The 11,250-nt window shown below is 62.5% G+C and overlaps 1 protein-coding gene across 2 annotated transcripts in view; it reads left to right on the top strand.

The window, feature by feature from the left end:
• The first annotated feature begins 626 nt into the window (after positions 1-626).
• ABCC10 (ATP binding cassette subfamily C member 10) overlaps positions 627-11,250 on the top strand; it is an 80,102-nt gene continuing 69,478 nt past the window's right edge. Inside the window, exons 1-2 of one of the 2 annotated variants that reach the window (XM_073671632.1) lie at positions 627-735; positions 1,459-1,570. The gene's annotated coding sequence lies outside the window, so the exon portion shown is untranslated. The remainder of the gene's footprint in view (positions 736-1,458; positions 1,571-11,250) is intronic. The other variant, XM_073671633.1, reaches the window with a different exon arrangement.

Raw genomic sequence — 11,250 nt, 5'->3', positions numbered from 1 at the left:
GGGTCACATCTATAGGAGATACGTGCGTTACAGGGTCACATATATAGGAGATATGTGCGTTACAGGGTCACATCTATAGGAGATACGTGCATTACAGGGTCACATCTATAGGAGATATGTGCGTTACAGGGTCACATCTATAGGAGATACGTGCGTTACAGGGTCACATCTATAGGAGATACGTGCGTTACAGGGTCACATATATAGGAGATACGTGCATTACAGGGTCACATCTATTGGAGATATGTGCGTTACAGGGTCACATCTATAGGAGATACGTGCGTTACAGGGTCACATCTATAGGAGATACGTGCGTTACAGGGTCACATCTATAGGAGATACGTGCGTTACAGGGTCACATCTATAGGAGATACGTGCATTACAGGGTCACATCTATAGGAGATATGTGCGTTACAGGGTCACATCTATAGGAGATATGTGCGTTACAGGGTCACATCTATTGGAGACACGTGTTGTTTGGTACTAATGAAGCCCGTCACGTTGATCGGGGCCTCTCACACTTGTACCCCGGACCTTGGAGCTGCTATGTGCAGTCACTGGCTCGATGTTGGCAGCTGTAGGCGGCAGCCTCCTGGCACCAGTGTCTTGATTTATGATTATTGGATATGTACAAAGATCAAACTTCACAGATTCCGAGTCCTGACCAAGAGCGACGGGGACCAAGCGGATCACACAGGAGAGCCCAAAAGAAGCTTCAGGGGCCACAGCTGTGAGGTATCATCTCAGACGGTGTGCGGGGGTGTGAGGTGTGGACACAAGGGGTGTGAGGTGTAGACACAAGGGGTGTAAGGTGTGGACACAAGGGGTGCAGGGGTGTGAGGTGTAGACACAAGGGGTGTAAGGTGTGGACACAAGGGGTGCAGGGGTGTGAAGTGTAGACACAAGGGGTGTGAGGTGTGGACACAAGGGGTGCAAGGGTGTGAGGTGTGGACACAAGGGGTGTAAGGTGTGGACACAAGGGGTGCAGGGGTGTGAGGTGTGGACACAAGGGGTGTAAGGTGTGGACACAAGGGGTGCAAGGGTGTGAGGTGTGGACACAAGGGGTGTAAGGTGTGGACACAAGGGGTGCAGGGGTGTGAGGTGTGGACACAAGGGGTGTAAGGTGTGGACACAAGGGGTGCAGGGGTGTGAGGTGTGGACACAAGGGGTGTAAGGTGTGGACACAAGGGGTGCAGGGGTGTGAGGTGTGGACACAAGGGGTGTAAGGTGTGGACACAAGGGGTGCAGGGGTGTGAGGTGTGGACACAAGGGGTGTAAGGTGTGGACACAAGGGGTGTGAGGTGTGGACACAAAGGGTGCAGGGGTGTAAGGTGTAGACACAAGGGGTGTGAGGTGTGGACACAAGGGGTGTGAGGTGTGGACACAAGGGGTGCAGGGGGTCATAACGTCATAATGTCTATTTCTTGGAAAATGGTTTTGTCCCTTCTCCTGACCCAGAACTTTCCACAGTGAGATCCTTTGCTGTGTTGTCAGCTGTTTACAGACCAGAAAATGTCAGGAAAATCCTCCTAGAGCAGCGACGCTTCCTCTGGGGTTAATCAGAATCGCGGTAAGGACTTGAGCACTATTGCCCTGAAGCCGTACGTGATAGGGCGATACGCGTGGGGTCTCGTCCTGTCCTCTGTCTGACGCCACACAGGCCCTCATGCTTATCATGTATTCCGTTAGATTCATTGTTCTAATTATGTGGTTTCATGGTTACCTTTCTTTGTGAGAACCCTCTTATTGTGGATGGCTCACAGATTGTGACATGTCTCTCAGATTGATATTATTATTATGAAATGTGTTCATTTATTCACAGTAAATTGCTGCTTTGCATATGTAACATTTCTCATTCATTCTATGTAACTGTTTACCCAGATTCATCAGGGAATCTTCTTAAATAAGTGTTCTCACACGATCTGGATGTAATACCTTGCTTATTTATTATATTCATATGCTATTAGGGGGCTCATTTCATTGGCTAATTCTTGTGTCACTTTTTGATACCTGCCATGTGGTGGACAGTTTGGCAGACCAATATATGGTCCCTCTTTTTAAGTGTTTTTATTATGTTTCGTTTGGTCCAATAAACGTCTTTATATTTTCTATATTGGAGGTGTGCTAGTCTATTATGTAGCACCTTTTTCTTCCATACTACAAGGAAGGACTTGAGCAGACAACCGTATAGTTCGGACGAGTGCTATCCGCCGTTTTGACGGTTCACACTTGTACCCGTTATTCTATGGCGCTGTGCATATGTCCCGATTTTTTTCCTTAGACCGATTCAGTCCAAAGCAAAAACTCCCAGCGTGAATGATTTGGCCCCGAGAATCGGATGGCACTCACTTATTCAACTCTATGGGTCCATAGAAATATCAAATGACACCAGAGGGTCTGATTTTCACAGACTGGCATTATAAAGACGGGGGGAGAAACCTTATCTTTATCTCTCCACCTCCGAGAACATCGGATCCTGCTCTTAGCAAACTCTGATCAGCGTGATTGGCGAGATCGAACACACATTCTCGGAGAACGGTCGTCTGCACCTGCCCCCAATGACGGCGGCCGAGCGCTGACTACTGAGTAACATGGGGGGAATGTGATCAGCTGACTCTGAGCGAAACAAGAGCCCTGATTATAAGAGGGTGTGCAGACTTATGCAACCACATTATTGTAGTTTTGTTATTTTTATTTTCCCCTCAAAATGATTTCAACGTGTTTCTCAGTGGATTTGTATTGATTATGGGCGACAACACAAAGGTGGTGGGGGGTGTGGGTGAAATGATTCTTTGTGGCAGCTGCTGTCTGCCTGTTCTGCCGCCAGCGATCTCTGACGGCTCATGGATTCCGCTGCTCATTCTCTTCCCCTTCTGCTTTGTCGCCGGGGTGTGACTGCGAGCGTCATGCTGACTGACAGCCGGCACCCCCATAGCTAGGCAGCCGAGCTGGCTGTCAGTCAGCATGACATCAGCAGTCACACTGTGTCAACAGAGCAGTAGAGGAAGAGAAGCCTCTGCTTTGTCAACGTGACATCAGCAAAAACCACAGAATCGCCGGCAGGAGTGGTCTGCGACTGGTCTGTGCCACTCTGAGCTGGCGAGGATCAGCAGTGGGCGGCAGAACAGGCAGGTAGGTAGCAACCCCATGACTGTTAGCCTTTAGGCACACGATAAAAAAATAAACGAGCCCTGGAAAACCCTTCTAAGTGTAAAAAAGAAAAACATTCCCAAAATCCACATTTTACTAATAAAAATGGTTTAAAGGACAGAAAATATCCAAAAATTTGTTCTGGCCGCGGTGACTCGGAACTAATACTCTAAATGTTTATCTCACATAGAAAAAAATCTGAGAAACATTTCCAAAATCGCTCCGCGTAGTCATCGCCTCACAGGACGTAAGAGGTGAAATAAAACCGCCGAAAGGCAGGATGGGGGTGGGAATGACAGAACGAGGTGAAGACAGCAGGATGGGGGTGGTGATGACGGAAAGGGGCGAGTACAGCAGGATGGGGATGACGGAAAGAGGACAGCAAGATGGGAGTGGGGATGACGGAACAAGGTGAGGACAGCAGGATGGGGGTGGTGATGACGGAACAAGGTGAGGACAGCAGGATGGGGGTGGTGATGACGGAAAGGGGCGAGGACAGCAGGATGGGGATGACGGAAAGAGGACAGCAAGATGGGAGTGGGGATGACGGAACAAGGTGAGGACAGCAGGATGGGGGTGGTGATGACGGAAAAAGGTGAGGACAGCAGGATGGGGGTGGTGATGACGGAACGGGGCGAGGACAGCAGGATGGGGATGACGGAAAGAGGACAGCAAGATGGGAGTGGGGATGACGGAACAAGGCAAGGACAGCAGAATGGGGGTGGTGATGACGTAACAAGGTGAGGACAGCAGGATGGGTGTGGGAATGACAGAACGGGGTGAGGACAGCAGGATGGGGGTAGGGATGACGGAACGAGGCGAGGACAGCAGGATGGGGGTGGGAATGGCAGAACGAGGTGAAGACAGCAGGATGGGGGTGGTGATGACGGAACGGTGCAAGGACAGCAGAATGGGGGCGGTGATTGGGAATGGGGAGAGGACAGCAGGATGGGGGTGGGATGGCAGAACGGGGTGAGGACAGCAGGATGGGGGTGAGGATGGCTGAAAGGGGCAAGGACAGCAGGATGGGGGTGGTGATTACGGAACGTGACGAGTACAGCAGGATGGGGGTGGGGATGACCAAACGAGGCGAGTACAGCAGGATAGGGATGGAGATGACGGAACGAGGTGAGGATAGCAGGATGGGGGTGGGGATGACGGAACAGGGCGAGGACAGCAGAATGGGGATGACGGAATTGGGCAAAGACAGCAGGATGGGGGTGGGGATGATGGAAAGGGGCGAGGACAGCAGGATGGGGATAGAGATCACGGAACGGGGTGAGGACAGCAGGATGGAGATGACGGAACGGGGTGAGGACAGCAGGATGGGGATGACGGAAAGGGGCGAGGACAGCAGGATGGGGATGAAGGAACGGGGCGAGGACAGCAGGATGAAGGTGGGGATGATGGAACGAGGCGAGGACAGCAGGATGGGGATGGAGATGACGGAATGAGGCGAGCACAGCAGGATAGAGATGGGGATGACCGAACGAGGCGAGCACAGCAGGATAGGGATGGGGATGACGGAACGAGGTGAGGATAGCAGGATGGGGGTGGGGATGACGGAACAGGGTGAGGACAGCAGAATGGGGTTGGGGATGACGGAACGGGGCGAGGACAGCTGGATGGGGGTGGTGATGATGGAACAGGGCGAGGACAGCAGGATGGGGGTGGTGATTATGGAACGAGACGAGTACAGCAGTATAGGGGTGGGGATGACAGAACGGGGCGAGCACAGCAGGATTGGGATGGAGATGACGGAACGGCGTGAGGATAGCAGAATGGGGATGACGGAACAGGACGAAGACAGCAGGATGGGGGTGGGGATGACGGAACGGGGTGAGGACAGCAGGATGGGGATGACGGAACGGGGCGAGGACAGCAGCATGGGGTTGGGGATGACGGAACGGGGTGAGGACAGCAGGATTGTGTGACGGGGAGATGTGACTGCAAAACATCATTTCGTTTGGGATTTTCGTGCAGAAGCTAAAACCTCCATGATGGCAGCTACATTGTCCGGCCATGTCCTCTGTGCTCCTCCGTGCTGCTCCTCGGGCCGCCGTCTCCTCCGCGCTCCTCAGTGCTGCTCGCCGGGCCGCCGTCTCCTCTGCGCTCCTCAGTGATGCACCCTGGGCCGCAGTCACCTCCGCGCTCCTCAGTGCTGCTCCCTGGGCTGCTGTCACCTCCGCGCTCCTCAGTGCTGCTCCCCGGGCCGCTGTCTCCTCCGCCCTCCTCAGTGCTATTCCTCGGGCCGCTGTCTCCTCCGGCTCCTCAGTGCTGCTTACTGGGCCGCCGTCTCCTCCGCCCTCCTCGATGCAGCTCCCAGGGCCGCCGTCTCCTCCGCGCTCCTCAGTGCTGCTCCTCGTGCTGCCGTCTTCTACGCCCTCCTAAGTGCTGCTCCCCGGGTCGCCGTCTCCTCCGCGCTCCTCAGTGCTGCTCCCTGGGCCGCCGTTTCCTCCGCGCTCCTCAGTGCTGCTCCTCGGGCCGCCGTCTCCTCCGCGCTCCTCAGTGCTGCTCCTCGGGCCGCCATCTCCTCCGCCCTCCTCAGTGCTGCTCCCCGGGCCGCCGTCTCATCCGCCCTCCTCAGTGCTGCTCCTCGGGCCGCCGTCTCCTCCGCCCTCCTCAGTGCTGCTCCCAGGGCCGCAGTCTCCTCCGCCCTCCTCAGTACTGCTCCCCGGGCCGCCGTCCTCAGTGCTGCTCCTCGGGCCGCCGTCTAATCCGCCCTCCTCAGTGCTGCTCCCCGGGCCGACGTCTACTCCGCACTCCTCACTGCTGCTACCCGGGCCGCCGTCTCCTCCGCGCTCCTCAGAGCTGCTCCTCAGGCCGCTGTCTCCTCCGCGCTAACCATAACCCTCAGTACTGCTCCCTGGGCCGCCGTCTCCTCCGCGCTCCTCAGTGCTGCTCCTCGGGCCGCCATCTCCTCCGTCCTCCTCAGTGCTGCTCCCCGGGCTGCCGTCTCCTCCGTCCTCCTCAGTGCTGCTCCCCGGGCCGCCGTCTCCTCGGGCCGCCGTCTCCTCCGCCCTCCTCAGTGCTGCTCCTCGGGCCGCCGTCTCCTCCGCCCTCCTCAGTGCTGCTCCCCGGGCCGCAGTCTCCTCCGCCCTCCTCAGTGCTGCTCCCCGGGCCGCCGTCTCCTCAGCCCTCCTCAGTGCTGCTCCTCGGGCCGCCGTCTCCTAAGCCCTCCTCAGTGCTGCTCCTCGGGCCGCAGTCTCCTCCGCCCTCCTCAGTACTGCTCCCCGGGCCGCCGTCTCCTCCGCCCACCTCAGTGCTGCTCCTCGGGCCGCCGTCTCCTCCGCCCTCCTCAGTGATGCTCCTCGCGCCGACGTCTCCTCCGCACTCCTCACTGCTGCTACCCGGGCCGCCGTCTCCTCCGCGCTCCTCAGTGCTGCTCCTCGGGCCGCTGTCTCCTGAGCGCTAACCCTAACCCTCAGTACTGCTCCCTGGACCGCCGTCTCCTCCCTGCTCCTCAGTGCTGCTCCTCGGGCCGCGGTCTCCTCCGCGCTCCTCAGTGCTGCACCTCGGGCCGCAGTCTCCTCCGCGCTCCTCAGTGCTGCTCCTCGGGCCGCAGTCTCCTCCGCACTCCTCAGTGCTGCTCCCCGGGCCACCGTCTCCTCCACCCTCCTCAGTGCTGCTCCTCGGGCCGCCGTCTCCTCCGCGCTCCTCAGTGCTGCTCCTCGGGCAGCCGTCTCCTCCGCGCTCCTCAGTGCTGCTCCTCGAGCCGCCGTCTCCTCCGCGCTCCTCAGTGCTGCTCCTCATTCTGCCGTCTCCTACGCCCTCCTAAGTGCTGCTCCCCGGGTCGCCGTCTCCTCCGCGCTCCTTAGTGCTGCTCCCCGGGCCGCCGTCTCCTCCGCGCTCCTCAGTGCTGCTCCTCAGTGCTGCTCCTCGGGCCGTCATCTCCTCCGCCCTCCTCAGTGCTGCTCCCCGGGCCGCCGTCTCCTCCGCCCTCCTCTGTGCTGCTCCTCGGGCCGCCGTCTCCTCCGCGCTCCTTAGTGCTGCTCCCCGGGCCGCCGTCTCCTCCGCGCTCCTCAGTGCTGCTTCTCGGGCCGCTGTCTCCTCCGCGCTAACCCTAACCCTCAGTGCTGCTACCCGGGCCGCCGTCTCCTCCGCGCTCCTCAGGGCTGCTCCTCGGGCCGCCGTCTCCTCCGCGCTCCTCAGTGCTGCTCCCCGGGCCGCCGTCTACTCTGCCCTCCTCAGTGTTGCTCCCCGGGCCGCCGTCTCCTACGCCCTCCTCAGTACTGCTCCTCCACGCTCCTCAGTGCTGTTCCTCGGGCCGCACTCTCCTCCGCTCTCCTCAGTGCTGCTCCCAGGGCCGCTGTCTCCTCCGCCCTCCTCAGTGCTATTCCTCGGGCCGCTGTCTCCTCCGCGCTCCTCAGTGCTGCTCCTCGTGCTGCCGTCTCCTACGCCCTCCTAAGTGCTGCTCCCGGGTCGCCGTCTCCTCCGCGCTCCTCAGTGCTGCTCCCTGGGCCGCCGTCTCCTCCGCGCTCCTCAGTGCTACTCCTCGGGCCGCGGTCTCCTCCGCGCTTCTCAGTGCTGCTCCTCGGGCCGCCACCTCCTCCGCCCTCCTCAGTGCTGCTCCCCGGGCCGCCGTCTCATCCTCCCTCCTCAGTGCTGCTACTCGGGCCGCCGTCTCCTCCGCCCTCCTCAGTGCTGCTCCCCGGGCCGCAGTCTCCTCCGCCCTCCTCAGTACTGCTCCCCGGGCCGCCGTCTCCTCCGCCCTCCTCAGCGCTGCTCCTCGGGCCGCCGTCTAATCCGCCCTCCTCAGTGCTGCTCCTCGGGCCGACGTCTCCTCCGCACTCCTCACTGCTGCTACCCGGGCCGCCGTCTCCTCCGCGCTCCTCAGTGCTGCTCCTCGTTCTGCCGTCTCCTACGCCCTCCTAAGTGCTGCTCCCCGGGTCGCCGTCTCCTCCGCGCTCCTCAGTGCTGCTCCCCGGGCCGCCGTCTCCTCCGCGCTCCTCAGTGCTGCTCCTCAGTGCTGCTCCTCGGGCCGTCATCTCCTCCGCCCTCCTCAGTGCTGCTCCCCGGGCCGCCGTCTCCTCCGCCCTCCTCTGTGCTGCTCCTCGGGCCGCCGTCTCCTCCGCGCTCCTTAGTGCTGCTCCCCGGGCCGCCGTCTCCTCCGCGCTCCTCAGTGCTGCTCCTCGGGCCGCTGTCTCCTCCGCGCTAACCCTAACCCTCAGTGCTGCTACCCGGGCCACCGTCTCCTCCGCGCTCCTCAGGGCTGCTCCTCGGGCCGCCGTCTCCTCCGCGCTCCTCAGTGCTGCTCCCAGGGCCGCCGTCTACTCTGCCCTCCTCAGTGTTGCTCCCCGGGCCGCCATCTCCTACGCCCTCCTCAGTGCTGCTCCTCCACGCTCCTCAGTGCTGTTCCTCGGGCCGCACTCTCCTCCGCCCTCCTCAGTGCTGCTCCACGGGCCGCTGTCTCCTCCGCCCTCCTCAGTGGTATTCCTCGGGCCGCTGTCTCCTCCGCGCTCCTCAGTGCTGCTCCTCGTGCTGCCGTCTCCTACGCCCTCCTAAGTGCTGCTCCCCGGGTCGCCGTCTCCTCCGCGCTCCTCAGTGCTGCTCCCTGGGCCGCGGTCTTCTCGGCGCTCCTCAGTGCTGCTCCTCGGGCCGCCACCTCCTCCGCCCTCCTCAGTGCTGCTCCCCGGGCCGCCGTCTCATCCACCCTCCTCAGTGCTGCTCCTCGGGCCACCTTCTCCTCCGCCCTCCTCAGTGCTGCTCCCCGGGCCGCAGTCTCCTCCGCCCTCCTCAGTGCTGCTCCCCGGGCCGCCGTCTCCTCCGCCCTCCTCACTGCTGCTACCCGGGCCGCCGTCTCCTCCGCGTTCCTCAGTGCTGCTCCCCGGGCCGCCGTCTCCTCCGCGCTCCTCAGGGCTGCTCCTCGGGCCGCCTTCTCCTCCGCGCTCCTCAGTACTGCTCCCTGGGCCGCCGTCTCCTCCGCGCTCCTCAGTGCTACTCCTCGGGCCGCGGTCTCCTCCGCGCTTCTCAGTGCTGCTCCTCGGGCCGCCACCTCCTCCGCCCTCCTCAGTGCTGCTCCCCGGGCCGCCGTCTCATCCTCCCTCCTCAGTGCTGCTACTCGGGCCGCCGTCTCCTCCGCCCTCCTCAGTGCTGCTCCCCGGGCCGCAGTCTCCTCCGCCCTCCTCAGTACTGCTCCCCGGGCCGCCGTCTCCTCCGCCCTCCTCAGCGCTGCTCCTCGGGCCGCCGTCTAATCCGCCCTCCTCAGTGCTGCTCCTCGGGCCGACGTCTCCTCCGCACTCCTCACTGCTGCTACCCGGGCCGCCGTCTCCTCCGCGCTCCTCAGTGCTGCACCTCGTTCTGCCGTCTCCTACGCCCTCCTAAGTGCTGCTCCCCGGGTCGCCGTCTCCTCCGCGCTCCTCAGTGCTATTCCTCGGGCCGCCGTCTCCTCCGCCCTCCTCGATGCAGCTCCCAGGGCCGCCGTCTCCTCCGCGCTCCTCAGTGCTGCTCCTCGTGCTGCCGTCTTCTACGCCCTCCTAAGTGCTGCTCCCCGGGTCGCCGTCTCCTCCGCGCTCCTCAGTGCTGCTCCCTGGGCCGCCGTTTCCTCCGCGCTCCTCAGTGCTGCTCCTCGGGCCGCCGTCTCCTCCGCGCTCCTCAGTGCTGCTCCTCGGGCCGCCATCTCCTCCGCCCTCCTCAGTGCTGCTCCCCGGGCCGCCGTCTCATCCGCCCTCCTCAGTGCTGCTCCTCGGGCCGCCGTCTCCTCCGCCCTCCTCAGTGCTGCTCCCAGGGCCGCAGTCTCCTCCGCCCTCCTCAGTACTGCTCCCCGGGCCGCCGTCCTCAGTGCTGCTCCTCGGGCCGCCGTCTAATCCGCCCTCCTCAGTGCTGCTCCCCGGGCCGACGTCTACTCCGCACTCCTCACTGCTGCTACCCGGGCCGCCGTCTCCTCCGCGCTCCTCAGAGCTGCTCCTCAGGCCGCTGTCTCCTCCGCGCTAACCATAACCCTCAGTACTGCTCCCTGGGCCGCCGTCTCCTCCGCGCTCCTCAGTGCTGCTCCTCGGGCCGCCATCTCCTCCGTCCTCCTCAGTGCTGCTCCCCGGGCTGCCGTCTCCTCCGTCCTCCTCAGTGCTGCTCCCCGGGCCGCCGTCTCCTCGGGCCGCCGTCTCCTCCGCCCTCCTCAGTGCTGCTCCTCGGGCCGCCGTCTCCTCCGCCCTCCTCAGTGCTGCTCCCCGGGCCGCAGTCTCCTCCGCCCTCCTCAGTGCTGCTCCCCGGGCCGCCGTCTCCTCAGCCCTCCTCAGTGCTGCTCCTCGGGCCGCCGTCTCCTAAGCCCTCCTCAGTGCTGCTCCTCGGGCCGCAGTCTCCTCCGCCCTCCTCAGTACTGCTCCCCGGGCCGCCGTCTCCTCCGCCCACCTCAGTGCTGCTCCTCGGGCCGCCGTCTCCTCCGCCCTCCTCAGTGATGCTCCTCGCGCCGACGTCTCCTCCGCACTCCTCACTGCTGCTACCCGGGCCGCCGTCTCCTCCGCGCTCCTCAGTGCTGCTCCTCGGGCCGCTGTCTCCTGAGCGCTAACCCTAACCCTCAGTACTGCTCCCTGGACCGCCGTCTCCTCCCTGCTCCTCAGTGCTGCTCCTCGGGCCGCGGTCTCCTCCGCGCTCCTCAGTGCTGCACCTCGGGCCGCAGTCTCCTCCGCGCTCCTCAGTGCTGCTCCTCGGGCCGCAGTCTCCTCCGCACTCCTCAGTGCTGCTCCCCGGGCCACCGTCTCCTCCACCCTCCTCAGTGCTGCTCCTCGGGCCGCCGTCTCCTCCGCGCTCCTCAGTGCTGCTCCTCGGGCAGCCGTCTCCTCCGCGCTCCTCAGTGCTGCTCCTCGAGCCGCCGTCTCCTCCGCGCTCCTCAGTGCTGCTCCTCATTCTGCCGTCTCCTACGCCCTCCTAAGTGCTGCTCCCCGGGTCGCCGTCTCCTCCGCGCTCCTTAGTGCTGCTCCCCGGGCCGCCGTCTCCTCCGCGCTCCTCAGTGCTGCTCCTCAGTGCTGCTCCTCGGGCCGTCATCTCCTCCGCCCTCCTCAGTGCTGCTCCCCGGGCCGCCGTCTCCTCCGCCCTCCTCTGTGCTGCTCCTCGGGCCGCCGTCTCCTCCGCGCTCCTTAGTGCTGCTCCCCGGGCCGCCGTCTC

Source organism: Phyllobates terribilis, unplaced genomic scaffold, assembly GCF_046119375.1.
Source record: "Phyllobates terribilis strain yellow unplaced genomic scaffold, ASM4611937v1 Scaffold_3__8_contigs__length_932513732, whole genome shotgun sequence".
NCBI classification, from domain to species: domain Eukaryota; kingdom Metazoa; phylum Chordata; class Amphibia; order Anura; family Dendrobatidae; genus Phyllobates; species Phyllobates terribilis.
Note: the sequence above shows the minus strand (reverse complement) of the source record. Positions and strands in the feature narration are given on the sequence as shown.